The sequence below is a fragment of the Nicotiana tomentosiformis genome, chromosome 2 (genome assembly GCF_000390325.3).
Source record: "Nicotiana tomentosiformis chromosome 2, ASM39032v3, whole genome shotgun sequence".
Taxonomy (NCBI): domain Eukaryota; kingdom Viridiplantae; phylum Streptophyta; class Magnoliopsida; order Solanales; family Solanaceae; genus Nicotiana; species Nicotiana tomentosiformis.
The window spans coordinates 19,290,337-19,306,566 of NC_090813.1; positions in this window are offsets into that span (position 1 = coordinate 19,290,337).

The following is a 16,230-nucleotide window of genomic DNA, read 5'->3' on the forward strand; positions in this document are numbered from 1 at the left end:
TTGATATTTTGAAAGAGATTTTATACAATTAGATCACTTAATATATTTTAGCAAGTTGCATATCTAATTTTCCAAGTTAATAATCCACTTATAATAGACGGTTACTTTGAAGATACAAGAGGTTTACTTGTCTAATTTTTCAAATATTAATTCCATTTACTATGGACATAGTGTTTTCACAGGACGTTGGTGGCGCGTGTCCGGTCGCCAATCGGGACGCGTACTGTTTGACCAAAAAATATAACTCTTGACTCATATAATTAAATTTATGTGATAATGGATTAAACCTAGTTAATAATAATATTTTTAGATGTGACTTTCGAAAGCGTGATTAGCGTCGAATAGATCTGGTAGGAAAGTGATAACAACATGCAATAACTATTCCAAAAAAGTGGGAGCAATAATATAGCATTTAATAACAATGAATAACAATAAATGACATTTAAGTAAATAGCAGGAGTGATTTACCCAATAAAGAATAAACTAGACGGTTGTTCCACCTAACAATGATGAGTGACAGACAAATCCTTAAATGTTCGAATTATTCTCGGATCTGATGAAAAAATATGGAATAATATAGACAAGAATCTTGATGAAAATGTAATGTTTGTATCTTAGTAAGAGAGAGAATCTTTTGTCAAAGTCTGTTCTTACAAAATGAATATCACTTGCCTCATATCATTGCCCTTTTTTCCATTTATATGAGACATTTTTCTAGTAAACCCTAATAATACAAGTGTAGAGAATATCCACTAGAATATTCTCTTACATATCCTATTTTGAAAACCAACCGTTACAACTTCATCAGTGATGCTCGACTTCGACCATTATCAACACCTCGACCATGGCTCTCGTCGACCATGGCTCACGTCGACTCTTCGGCTATAGATCTTGCTGCTTCCTGCTCCACCTCGACTAATCGATGGCTCGAATACTCTTTCTTTAGTGTCATCTTATCTTAAATATTCTAGAGCAGATTTTGAACCATACAATTAGTCCCTCTACTTATTGAAGCCTGCCTCAGACAGGCTTGATGAGCGAATTTCGTTCATTGCGATCGAAACGATTGGACGAGCTGACCGGGTCATGATGATTGGGGCAAGCTGGCAACGAGGCCCTTTGTGAGCCGCAAACTCTGGAGTTGTGATGTCCATGAATCAAGGTGACGTCATGCATCATTATGACGCGTTTTCCCGATGCATTGCTTCATTTCACGTGCGTTTTTTGATTGAATCTGCCACTTTGGTTACGGTGCCAGGTAATGATGAATCAATTTCTTGGTTATGATGCTTGAATTCCTATAAATAGGGGTGTGAGGGTATAATTTCAAACTTTACGAAATTCTTACACCGAAACCCTGTATCTTCTTCTTCCTCTTCCGTTGTTGTGCATCTTTTCCTTCTATTCCAACGATCCTTATCGTTTTAAATTCTCCGTTGCTTGATACCTTCCTCTCTTTCGTTGAAAATATGTCTAATATACCTTCTGGGGCCAGCAAAGGAAGTGACCCGGTCCTTCTGGCGATTCTTCTTCCTCCTCATGCGGAGAACGTTCCCACTGATGTAGATGATGAAAGCTTCCCGACTGTGGAAGAGATAGTTCCTCGTAACCCCGATGGCAGGTCTGATTTCTCGAAACTATCTGAAGCCGAACCCGGGACCTTTAAGTCGGCGATGAAGGAGGCTGATTTGTTAGAGCTCAAGGTAAAATAATTTTGGAGAACTGAAGCTTGGAATTGCTTCAGTTAGAACTGAGGACGTGGTGGACAATGTAGACGACTTCCCTGAAGCTTGGAATTGCACTCCTAAACGCCTCACTCCCTTGCACGTAGGTACTTGGTTTATTTTGCTTAGTTGTGGATTCTGACCTCTTGTTCTTTTCTTATGCTGCCAAGACCTCGCCTCCTCATTTGGTCGAGGACATTTCTGGTTGGGTCGGTCGGCTCCTCCCTCACATCGCAGGGATTCGTGAGTGGCCGAGCTTCTTCAAGAGGTTTGGGACGACTCCCCCCTCGACTGATAAGTTACTCTCGTCTTTGTCATGTTAGTTATTTCTCTTTTATGGTTTGTTTTGCCTGACTTTCTTATTCCTTTGTACTTCCCATAATTTCAGCTAGGGGGTCCTCAAGGAGCTAGAGAGCTCCCGCACTTGCGTTCCGTAAGAGGAAAGTATCACGCCCCGAACCTGGGGAGCGAGACCGGTACCCGGTGCCTCACGTAACTTAGCGTACCAACTTGTGACTAAGGGATTCTGAATATATAATGTTATAATTTGGCCATGGGGCTACATTGCAAGATACTTTGCAAAGCAAAATATAAAACTGAACGGAAACTAGCTCTGACTAAACATCAATATAAAGATGGGCCGACAAGGCCGTCATAATTAGTAGAACTGACAAACCAACAAAATATACATACCAGGCCTACAAGCCTAATATACTGCACTAGCTGACAGGATATGTCTACAAGCCTATACTGATGGATGTATTGTGATCGGAACAGGGCCTCGACCTACCCATAACATATATACATACATAAGATGTACACAAAACCCTAGACCCGGCAACTCCAAAGGACGTGGAGCTTACCGATCAGGCTGAACTCGGGAAACACCTAATGAAGAGGTCTACCTGTCTGTCTATCTGAACCTGCACGCATTAAATAAAGCGTCCCCATAAAAGGGACGTCAGTACGAAATAATGTACCGAGTATGTAATGCAATAACATAACTGAAAGTTGAAACTGAACTGATAATATAATAACTAAAAGTAAATGGGAGTCAAAGATGATCTAGAGATATACTTACCAGTTGATACTGACTCAACTCCTTCAATATAGTGAGTAAAATAAATGTTTGGCCCTATAAGGCTCGGTACGTGTAACTGCTCGGGCGTAGTAGGCTCGCTCATAGGCGCTCGGCCATACTAGGCTCTATATCTCGGCCATTCTGGGCTCGCTCATAGGCTCTCGGCCACAGTAGGCTCGGTATATAACTTACCATCTTATCAGAGGTTGGCCAATAGGGGCATTCCCATCGATTATAGCTCGATGGTGATATATATATATATATATATATATATATATATATATAGACCCTCTTCTCTCTTGACAGGAAGAAAACAATACTTAACTGAACATAAATTCCCGATAAGGGAGAATACTGTAACTTCTGAGACTAGGATAATGTGAATAAATTCATGAATATGAACTTCTTTTTATGTCTCGTTGTCAAACATATGTAGTTGCAGGATCATGCCAAAATGAAGGAAAGGTTTAGCCTTAATATACCTTATCACAATCTTTCCAATCACTAAGTGGAACTCGCCTCTTCGCACCTTAATCTACAACAACGGTAATAATACTATCATTAAGTTATGAAAGGTACAACTATCGTAGAACGAACGGCAAGCTTATTTTGTATTAAAACGGGCAGTATCTCCCCTATAATCCTTACTTCCTCCAAATTCAAGATAACACCAATAACACAAGAACACAACAATAACAACATATATACACTATACCACAAAATACTACAAAATAGCCCAACACACCCCAATCTTTTCATACACAAAACGACCATCGTAGTAGTGTCAAACTACCAGAAAATGTTACTATGAACGACTAGCCCACCACCCTGCATTTATGTGGTGTTTCTCCGCACCCTTACTCCTCCAAAACTCCACAAAACAGTAGTAAAACACGCAGCCCAAAAACAACACAAAACAGTCCACAAAATAGTCTGCTACAAGTGAATAACTCGAACTCACGTCCTCTTATCACCGTCCCGTGAGTTCTTACAAATATAGAACGACTTACTATGAATCTACAGCATAAAAAATGTACAAAATAGAGAATTAAACTTACCTTATTTGTTGGATAACTCAGCTCCTATCTTGGTTCTTCAAACTCTAGGCTTTTCCTCCAATTAGAACTTGAAACGGAGAGAAAATCAACTAGGGTTTGTGGGCAATTTTTGGGAGGAATTTTGCAGAGCTTATGTTTGGTTATTATGTCTTATTATTAGTATAATATATGAAGGAGATAGGACTTTAAAAAGACCTCTTTGGACGACCCGAACTAGCCCATTTTTGGATGAACCGAACTGGCCCATTTTGGGACTCTCATTTAAGCAAGTAGGTGACAGTTTGCGCAGTCTCGCAAAAACGCCCGTATCTCTCTACTCTGATATCGTATTGACAAACGATTTAATGAGTTAGAAAATAGACTCATAGATCTTCAATTAGATGTGTGGAACACCCCATAAATCTAAGTATATTGGGAGAAAATCGCAGTTACATTTGACCCAAAGTTTCAGTAAAACTTATGAACGTAACTTGTGATGACTTTCATCGACTTTTATTCCGCCACTCGCTTGACTTCAAAACATAACACACGACTATCATACGACTAACATAACTCATAACATAACATCCTTATCACGTTAAGCACCCTCGTCTCTCCCTAAAAGTACATGTTATAACATTCCTAACTTGTCGACTTTTGACGAAACATTAATTTCTTCAATTCCTTTAGCTTCTGAACCTTCCAACCCTCTTTGTACTTGTTGTTCATGATCTTCAATATTTGTAACCTCCGAGGTAACATGATTAACTTACTTTATATATTTTTAAAGATGATCTCATTTTTGGTCCTACATTAGTTTGCTTACGACGCACTTTTACGTACGAAAATATAGGGTGTAACATCATCCCCCCCTTAGGAAACTTCGTCCTCGAATGTTTACTCTTAGATACTTTGGAAAAATTTTGCCAGAGTCTCCTCCGTACACTAGACTAAAACTAACCTGTATGCAGCCATAAAATATACTATGTATGCCACTTATGGTCAATGTCTATAAATAGCCACACTTTGCCTCACACAACCATAAATCATAAATACTGAAAGTCAAGAAATAAGAGCTTACATGATGACCTACTAGCCTCAATAGAGTTATAATGTAGCATCCAATCTCGAACCATATCTTCAGTTAGATATATGTGTGGTTATTTAAACTTCATTTCTTCCTCCGCTTCCCACGTCATCTCTTCCACATTCTTGCTTCTCCATAAAACCTTCACGGAGGTTACCTCCTTATTTCATAGCTTGCGGATTTGTTGGTCTAGGATGGCAACTGGAATTTCCTCATATGACAAGTCCTCTGTAATCTGTACATCATCTGTGGGCACCACTCTGGTAGGATCGCCAATGCACTTGCGTAGCATGGATACGTGAAAAACCGGATGGACTGACTCCAATTCTGAGGGCAATTCTAACTCATAAGCTACTTGGCCCACTCTCCGAATGATCCTATAAGGCCCAATATACCGTGAGCTAAGCTTGCCTTTCTTGCCAAACCTGATCACGCCCTTCATATGTGATACTTTTAAGAATATCCAGTCATTAACCCCAAACTCTAAGTCTCGTCGCCGCACGTAAGAATATAACTTCTGACGACTCTGAGTTGTCAACAGTCGCTCCCGGATAAGCTTTACTTTCTATATGGCCTGCTGAACTAGGTCTGGCCCATGTAACCCAGATTCTCCATCATCAAACCACCATATAGGAGATCTGCACTTATGCCCATACAAAGCCTTGTACGGAGCCATCTGGATAATGGAATGGTAACTGTTATTATTTGCAAACTCGATAAGAGGTAGATATTCATCCCAACTTCTTTTAAAATCCAACACACATGCTCATAACATATCCTCGAGCGTCTGAATTATGTGCTCGGCTAGTCCATCAATCTGTGGATGAAAAGTTGTGATGAGATTCACCCGAGTCCCTAGATCTCTCTAAAATGACCTCCAAAAATGTGCTGTAAACTGGGCCCGACAGTCAGATATAATAGATACCGGTACTCTGTATAGCCGCACTATCTCCTTAATATATAACTTTGCATAATCTTCTGCTATATATGTAGATCTGACCGGTAGGAAATGAACTGATTTCGTGAGCCTATCGACTATCACCCATATAGAATCGAACTTAGGATGAGAACGAGGTAAACCAGTGACAAAGTCCATGTTTATCGCCTCCCATTTCCAAGTCAGGATCTCTATAGTCTGCATTAGCCCTCCGGGCTTATAATGCTCTACCTTTACCTGCTGGCAACTAGGACACTGGGCGACAAACCCAGCAATGTTCTTCTTCATATCGTTCCACTAGTACACATCCTTAATGTCATGATATATTTTCGTCGACCCAGGATGAATGGAGTACCACGAATAATGTGCTTCTAACATAATCATGCCTCGTAGCCCTGCTATATCTGGAACACACAGACGACCCCTGTATCTGAGAACCCTATCTCCCTTGAGCTCTAACAACGGCTTCTTCTGCTGCGGAAATCGCCCTCTCAACTCGACCAACTCTGGCTCCTCGTACCGCCTTTCATTGACTTCAGCTATGAAAGATGATTTTGTAGTGTTTTGGAGTATAACTCCACCATCGTCAGAATCTACTAACCGAATCCCCAAACAAGTCAATAGATGAATCTCTCTAGTTAATTGTCTTTTATCGGCCTCTACATGTGCTAAGCTACCCATAGATCGATGACTTAAGGCATCTGCTACAACATTAGCTTTCCCTGGATGGTAAAGAATGTTAACATCGTAATGTTTCTATAACTCAAGCCATCGCCTCTGTCACAAATTCAACTCTTTTTGATTGAAGATATATTGCAATTTGCAGGCTTTTATGATCTGTAAATACATCAACATGAACACCATATAAATAATATCACCATAACTTAAGTGCATGGACAACCGCAGCTAACTCGAGGTCGTGGGTTGGATAATTCCTCTCGTGCTTCCTTAACTGCCTTGAAGCATACACAATTACCTTCCTATGTTGCATTAGGACACATCCTAACCCGACACTTGAGGCATCATACTACACGGCATAACCCTCTGGACCCTCTAGAAGTGCTAGAACTGGCGCTGAGGTCAACCTGTTCTTAAGCTCTTGGAAACTCCGCTCGCAAACCTCCGTCCACTGAAACTTAGTTGCTTTCTGCGTCAACTTCGTCAATGGTTCCGAAAGGGAAGAAAAACCCTCTACAAACCTCTATTAGAGTGGTAGGTCTAGGCCAAGATTTCACGGCCTCAATCTTCTAAGTGGCTACCTTTATACCTTCATCGGATACAATATGCCCCAAGAACGCTATAGACTTCAACCAGAACTCACATTTAGAAAACTTAGCATACAACTTATGATCACAGAGGATTTGGAGTACCGCTCGCAGGTGTTCCACATGCTCATCCTCTGAACTTGAATAAATCAGAATATCATCAATAAATACTATCACGAACAGATCTAAAAATGGTCGGAATAGGCTATTCATCAAGTCCATAAATTCGGCGGGTGCATTCGTCAACCCAAAGGACATGACAAGGAACTCGAAGTGGCCATATCGGGCCCTGAAGGCTGTCTTTGGAATATCTTTCTCCCGAACTCTGACCTGGTGGTATCCCGACCTCAAATCTATCTTTGAAAAGCATCTAGCCCCCCTGCAACTGATCAAACAAGTCATCGATCTTTGGAAGTGGATACTTATTCTTAATAGTTACCTTGTTCAGTTGCCTATAATTGATACACATCCTCAGCGAGCCATCTTTCTTTCGCACAAACAGTACCGGTGCACTCCAAGGTGAGGTACTGGGCTTGATGAAACCTTTCTCTAGCAAATCTTTTAACTGCTCCTTCAACTCCTTCAATTTGGCAGGTGCCATTCTATATGGAGGGATGGATATTGGTTGAGTTCCTGGAAGCAAATCGATGCTAAAATCAATCTCTCGCTCTGGAGGAATACCTGGAAGCCATTTGGAAACACATCTGCATACTCTTTAACTACGGGAATAGACTGAAGTGTTGGTATCTCAAATGATAAATGCATCTCTAACTCGCACAATATGATAAATACACCCTTTTGTGATTATTTTCCTCACCTTCAGATAGGAAATAAACCTACCTCTGGGTATCGCTGTATTACCTACCCATTCAAGGACTGGCTCATCCAGAAAATTAAATCTGGCTGCCTTTGCTCGGCAATCAATTGTGGCATAGCAAGATGCCAACCAGTCCATGCCCATGATAGCATCAAAATCCACCATCTCTAGCTCAACTAGGTCAGCTGAGGTGTGATGACTACAAACTATCATCGTATAACCTCGGTAAACCCGTCTAGCAATAATCGGTTCTTCGATAGGTGTAGATACCGCAAAAAGGATCACTTAGTATTTCAGGCACTATACCAAACTTCCCCGCGACAAATGGGGTAATATAGGATAAAGTAGATCCTGGGTCAATCAAGTCATAAGCATCGTGAGAGCAAATGGTCAATATACCTATCACAACGTCTGGTGAAAACTCTTGGTCCTGTCGACCCGCTAAAGCATAGATACGGTTCTGATTACCACTTGAACTGGAACCTCTACCTCTACCTCGACCTCTACCAACCGAAGACTGAGACTCGTTCCCTGAAGGATGCACAGACATAGATATCCTGTTGCTGAACTCGTTGGTTGTGCCATACCCCCAGAATCTCTATTTGGGCAATATCACATCATATGCCCCGGACGCCCACATGTATAACAAGTATCAGAACCTTCTCGGCATTGGCCCAAGTGTCCTCTACCACAGATGTCACACCACGATGAAAATGACCATGTCTGCCTTGAACCTTGCTGTCGCTGCAAACCCGATGCCTGTGAGCTCTCACCTGGTCCTAACTGAGTATAACGGTCATACCTGTAACCCTTTAACTAAGGTGGCGGAGGCCTAGTGTCTGTCTGAAGTACTGGGACGTATAACTACCCTGAGACTGCTCCTGAGACCTGGGAAATCTCATCCTCTTACTCTGCCCTTGCTCAGTCCTCTTTGTACCCTACTGCCGACACCTACCCTTTTCTATATTCTAAGCGAATGCCTGAATCCGGGAGATGTCCATACTATCCTGCAATGTAGCGATGGCATATGCCTCGGTCAACTCTGGGGCCAACCATGCTATAAACCTGTGGATCCTGTCCCGCGTAGTAGCAACTATGGATGGTGCATATCTGGCTAATGAGTCAAAACAGAGACTATACTCTCGAACACTCATATTGCCCTGCTTGAGGGCTAGAAACTGATCGACCCGAGCCTGTCGGATCTCCCGCGGTAAGTACTGGTCAAGGAAGGCATCTGAAAAATTCTCCCAACTAGCTGGAGGTGCATCACGTGCCTTGGACATCTACCATCCCTCATACCAAAGGATGGCTATATCTCGGAGTCCAAAAGCTGCTAGCTCAACTGCCTCTTTCTCTGTGGCATGCATAACCCGAAAGATCCTGTGAAGCTAATCTATGAAATCCTACTGGTCCCCCCTCTGATCTATCCCCGAGAACTCTTAGAGACTCAAAGCAATAAACTCTCGGACCCTTGAATTCCCAGACCCCTCAGAAGATCCTGCACTAGCTGATGCCCTAGCTTGTTGCTGGGTAGCTACCAATTGTGTTAACAAATACACTACACTCCTCAAGTCTTGATCTGATGGAAGTGGAGGGGGAACTGGGTGTGCGGTATCCCTAGAAATCTCCTCTGGTGGTGGAGGAGCCGGTAATGGCTGGGTAGGGGTCTCGCCTCAGACTGGGACCCATCTACTGGGAGTACCCTGCTGGTCCCCTCACCTGCTGCTGTATCTCCCCTATGTCTAGCCGTAGTCTTCCTAGTCACCGTCATCTGTGTATGCAACACCAACACGTAAGTTTAACTCAAATATCCTATAACTCAGTTCTACATCACGATTAAGATTTGAAAGAAGGGTAACCAACTCCTAACTGCCCTGTAGTTCCCTGCTTATATAATGTGGTACACAACACATCTATAAACAAGACCCTACTAGACACGGCTTGTAGACTCCCTAGGACAGACTGCTCTAATACCAAGTTTGTCATGCCCCAAACCTGGGGGGCGAGACCGTCACCCGGTGCCTCACCTAACATAGCGTACCAACTTGCGACTAAGGGATTCTGAACATATAATGTCATAATTTGACCATGGGTCCACATTGCAAGACACATTGCGAAGCAAAATATAAAACTGAACGGAAACTAGCGCTGACTAAACATCAATATAAAGCTCTATAAACGTGTGTTGCACGTTAATAGTGACACATGATGGTTTAAATATTTATTTATATGGAAGAAGGAAAGAAATTAATTAATGAAAAAAATATTATTACATTAACATAATACGTGAATTCAAAATGAAAAGATGTCATCAAAACTTACACAAATGATCAATTTAATCATGTTGATTAGATAATAATTATAACTTAAATGTATCTAATGTGATGGTATCTTACCAAACACTTCTTTGTAGACGATATTTTTTTATGTATGTTTCCTTCTAATGCTTTGGTTGTTCTGCTATAACCAGAACTCTTGTTGTCGATATTGATATCCCTCTTGAAAGTGCAACATATAGTTATTTGTGCAAGAAAATATATTATTGTAAATATAGTCCAATATTTAGGATGTATGTCCTTGTGCTTTATTTATTATAATTATAAAACATAAACATACTGAAAAATATTTTTATACAAATTTAAAAGGATATTCTTTAGTTTCGAAAAACAAAAGTTGATTTTAGGGATAAACACATACTTAGAAGTACATTGATCAGTATCATAATTTCTACATGTATATGACATTATTGTCAAAATTTCTATATACTATATGTGTACTATAACATATATTATTCGGCGGATTTAAGTTTTTCAGCAGCATGACGTGCATATTTTTCTTCAAAATTAACATATATGCAATGGAAGATCAATTTTACCTTAGTCTATTATATATATGGTGACACTAACATACGTAAGAAATAATGAACTTGACAACAAACCTGGATGGTAGAAGGCCATTTGATATTAAAGTATTTGAGTATTCCTTTTGGTAGTAATTGTTGGTATCATCTTCTGCTGAATCAAAACTGAAAAATATTTTATTTTTTACCATAAAACTTAAAATTGCATTTAATCTAATGATGATAATATTTTTTCTTATTAAATACACTAATATTACCATTGTGGTTGATAACCAAGTATTCTAGAAGAACCAAATCATCTTTTTCATTTTCGACCGGAAGCAAGAAGTCGCTGAATGTTAGATCTATTCTTACTTTTATATTTCTTGTCATTTGAAATTTTTTTATTTGAGGCTATAAGTATAATCTTGGCAAGCTAACTTATATGGTCTTTTCTTTTGTCGATTTTGGAACTACTGATAGTACTTGACAGAAACCACCTTACAAACTATTACTTTTCTACCAAACGGTTCATTGATATCCAATATATCTCTAGAACTCTAGGCAATTGTTTCGATTCTTTGGCGCTTAGCCATACATGCTTCATCCCATAATATTAATTTGGCTTTCCTTATAAATTTAGCACTATTGCTCTGCTTTGATATATTTGTGATGGCTATTTTAATCTTTTGAAGAGGTATATGAAATCTAAAGTGAGTTTTAAGACCTCATAATAAAATCGTTGTCGGTACACCACTTATTATTATTACTAACAATATCATGCATCTTGATCTGACATTTACAAGTAATGACATAGGAATATTATTTCGATTCCGTCAGAGACATCTACAAAGGATAATCCCGCTATACCATAGTCGACTCTTTATAATATAGTCTTAAAAGCTTGTTCTTGTTCAGAATTTAACTTTGATTGTGCTTCCTTAGACACTTGTATGGCCTTCTTAATACTATGGTATAGCGGGATTATCAAAATTTAGCTTTGATTGTGTTTCCTTAGACACTTGTATGGCCTTCTTAATACTATATTAATCTTTTTTACTTTGTGATCTAATTTCTTTTAATCTCTACCGCTCCTTTAATAGAATACATTTATGTGCCTTAAGATTTTCTTTTAACTTGAAAAATAATTTTACTCACAATGAATTTAAAAAATAATTGAACTGGATTATATTGCTAATAATTAATTGAAAGATTTGATTATTTGGTCTTAACATAAAAAATAATTTATTTTCTGTTCATTCAAATTCTTAAGATTATTCCACTTCTTTTTTTGAATATTTAATCGTAATTATAATTTTATCCACCATAAATTTTATTTACAAAGAGTAAAAGACCGATCTGGCATTCCACTTTTAGATCTTTATATTTGCAAAAGCATCAATGGTATTGACTCTTACCAACCTTTTTCTTTCTCTTTCTCACACATTTATATTCTTAAAAAATTCTTAGTTGTTCTTTAATAATTGGAAAATAATAATTACTTTATGAATTTTCTCATTAAATTTGTTATCTTCTAAAAATTGTATCACAAAAAGAATTCTTTTGCATCTTGTTCGTGAAACTAATATTTAGGAGGAAATTAAAAAAATACGATCAAGACAAAAGTAATGTTTATCTAGCACAATAAATTTTGAAGGATAAATTTAATTCGCATAAGATTATACAGTGATATCTTATTACTTTACTTTATATAAGTGGCTTACTTTGAAAAACGGAATGAATTCTTATAAATTTGTGATCTTTGGTTCTAGAGTTGCTGTAGAAATACACATGTAGTCTCCAGCTCTCCTACACGGCAACAAAGAAGGGTTTTGGCGTTAAATTAGTAAAGTATTCCCTTTTTCCTCAGTGATTTTATTGACTTCATAGTTAATTACAATTTTATCCTAAATAACGTTATTAAAGTGCTTAATATTTTAAGATTATTTTGGTAAACCGATATTGTATTTATACTTTTATAATAATATAGATTAAGCCGAAGAAATACTGAACCGTAGCGAATAAATTTACTTATGAAATATTTGTATATTAAGTTTAAAAATAATAAAAAGCATTAAATTTATCCTTGTCCTTGGAATTATGAAAAAAGGATCCTCCTAAATTGAGGGGAGGAGGGAGGAATTATGAACACGGTTACAAGCCAACAAGTAATTAAACTCAAAATTCTAATTTTAAACCTATTATGTTACTCCTACTGAAACTTAATTATTTCCAACATATTTACTAGCAAGCTAAGACACAAAGTATTCTAGCGATTATGAGTAACAAACTACAATGTATTGAATATGTTTCCTTCCGTATGATTTAGATTTATCTTTTTTGAATATTTAATCTTCTATAAACCTTATTCTTGAGTTCCAACTTAGTTAATATCTTTTCACTTGTGTGATTTATATTTTCTTTATCATTGCTTAGTTTCTTTTATGCTGCTATAGAATAGTTGATGGTCTCGCTATCTTTCATGTTTTCTTAATTCATCACACTTTAAACAGTAAAAATATCTAGAGAGTTTTGCTAAGTCCTATAAAAGTATGTATGTTATTGCATTCTACTTCTACTAATGACTTTTATATGACATTTAAAAAAATACCAAAAATTAACCAAACCGTACCGATACCGAAGAGAAACTGACATGATTGGGACGGTTTCGAAAAGTCTAATTTTGGTTATACATAATAGAATAACCGAAAAATTGGTATAGTATGAATTTTATAAAATAACCAACCGAACCGAACCATTGACACCCCTTCAAGTACTCCTAGATTTTTTCTTCTTTTGTTTGGGTTTCGTTCCTCGATGAGAAATGAATGTAATGTATGTAATGACCCGGCCAGTCATTTTGAATATTTTTGCCTCATTCCCCAATTTACTGTCTCCCCTATGTTATATTGTGATTATGTGACTTGCTGGGGTAGTTAGTTTTGGTTTCGGGTGAGTTTTTGGAGTGAAATGGGACACTTAGTCACAAAGTTGGAAGTTTAAGTTGAAAGAATTGATCGGAGTTTGACTTTTATGTAGACGCGTCTGGAATGGCATTTTGACGGTTCCAATAGCTCCGTATGGTAATTTTGGACTTAGGAGCGTGTCCGGATATTAATTTGGCTGTAGGTCGTTTCGACGTGAATTGGCGAAAGTTAGAAAGTTGAAGGTTTGGAAGAATGAGAAGTTTGACCGAGAGTTGACTTTATTGATATCGGGTCCGAATTTCGGTTCTAGAAGTTGGAATAGGTCTGTTGTGTCAATTATGACTTGTGTGCAAAATTTGAGGTCAATTGGAGTTGGTTTGGTATATTTCTGCATTAGTTTTAGAAGTTACAAGTTCATAAGTTTATTAGGCTTGAATCGATGTGTGATTCGTAGTTTTAGTGTTATTTGATATGATTTGAGGTTTCGAGCGAGTTCGTATCATGTTTTAGGACTTGTTGGTATGTTCGGACGGGGTCATGGGGGCCCCGGGCGTGTTTCGGACTGAGTTCGGACCTTTTGTTCTTGAAATAGGACTGCTAGTTTTTCCTGTTTTGGTTTCCTTCTATGCGTTCGCGAAGATACTCCCGTGATTGCGTAGAGTCCTTAGGGACTGATGGAATTTCACTCTTCACGTTCATGAAGTAAGGGGTGTGATCGCGAAGGTTGAGGAGCTCGTGCATCGCGAACGCGTGAGTTGAACCGCATTTGCGTACAAGGAAGGAGAGGCTGGGGTTGAGGCACGCGATGTACTTCGCGATCGCGTGGCCTAGGACGCGATCGCGTAAGTTGAGGAAGCTAGTCATAGCGTTCGCAACTGGCTTCACGCGATCGCGAAGTAGGTTTTATGAGTTAGGGAAGGTTTGTTCTCCGTGATTGTGAAAGAGATTTTGTGAGTTGGGGAAGGTTTGTTCTCCGCGATCGTGAAAGGCAATGACTGGGCAGCAGTACTTAATTTCAAAAACGTGGGTTTTATTTCATTCTTCATCTTTTGACTTAGAGAACTCGGTTTGTGGCGATTTTGAGAGGAATTCTCAAGGAATTGATCGGGTAAGTGATTCTAACTCGGATTTGGCTATTATACATCAACCCATCATTGTTTCTACCATTTAATTAGTATTTTGTGTTAGAAACGTTGGGAAAAATTATGAAAACTTCATAGACCGTATTTTGAGGATTTGAAAGGCGATTTGAGGTCGGATTTGAATAATTTTAGTATGTCTGGACTCTTTATTGAATGTGACACGCCCCCAAACTGGGGTGGGACGTGATTGGCACTCAACCCTTACCACTCGTTGAGTGAACCATGTACTATTTATATCAAACTTCAAGTTCAATAGCAAAGAAACTAACATGCTTAAATATTAATTCTAATCAAATTGCAGTTCTTAAGTTGACTGATAAAATATAATAAATAAAGAATAAATCCCAAAATATTTTAATACTGACCCACTAACAAGTCATGAGCCTCTAGAATCGGAAAAAAAAAAATTTAAGATACATAGCCTATGGGGGCATCCCCCGGAAATAAAATAAACGTAAAAAAAAAGTTATAAATAATAGTCCGAAAAGGGTCCGCTACCGCTGGGATGAATCAACGGAGTCTGTAAACTGAATCTAGAATATCTCCTCTAGCCACATGCCTCGTTACCTGCGTCCTCAATACCTGTCATACGACGTAGTAGGCCCAAACGTGCTAAGTACCACCAAAGGATACCTAGTAAGTCACATAGGCTACCTCCTAAAAAGGCGCAGCAAGACCTTCTGGAAATTAGAAGAAAGAAAATGGATATACGGAAAATCATATAAATCATATAAAATTTTATAACCACGCAATAAGCTGGAAACTGAAACTGTAAGCTAAACTGTAAGCTGAAACTGAAACTTAACGTAGAAATTGAGCCCATAACTGATATCTGAAATAGAAACTGAGTTATATATATTTTAAGACGTAACTTTGCAAAGTTAATTGTTACGCATAATGGCCATGCGTACGTGAGCACCTGGGAAGACGTACGGGGGATGTCGGCCTATCTCCCCAAAAAACAGTTGGCACCTGTGAGCGTGGGGTAGGTAACCCTGACATCATGGCACTCACGCTGGGGGAGATTGGCCACTTCTCCCTACTGAATGTGAATATCACAAATAAAGGCACATAATAACTGGTAATACACATAAGCATGTATTCATGTCACATATAAGGTCGTACTGAATAAGAATAAAGTGAATTGAGTATTAGATCACGAGAAGACATGACTTAGCTTTATCTAGCATATGGAGCACAAGGGTTTTAATGGAATTCCCTACTAGGAAAGTAAACTTCAACTCACCTCAATTACAAGCTCAACTTTGCCTGCACGTATCTTCCAGGCAATGCCAAGTCACCAATTTCTCTAACTATATGGCAATTGGGTTCAACTTAAATTAATTCATGTCCAAAAAATACAACTATATACAC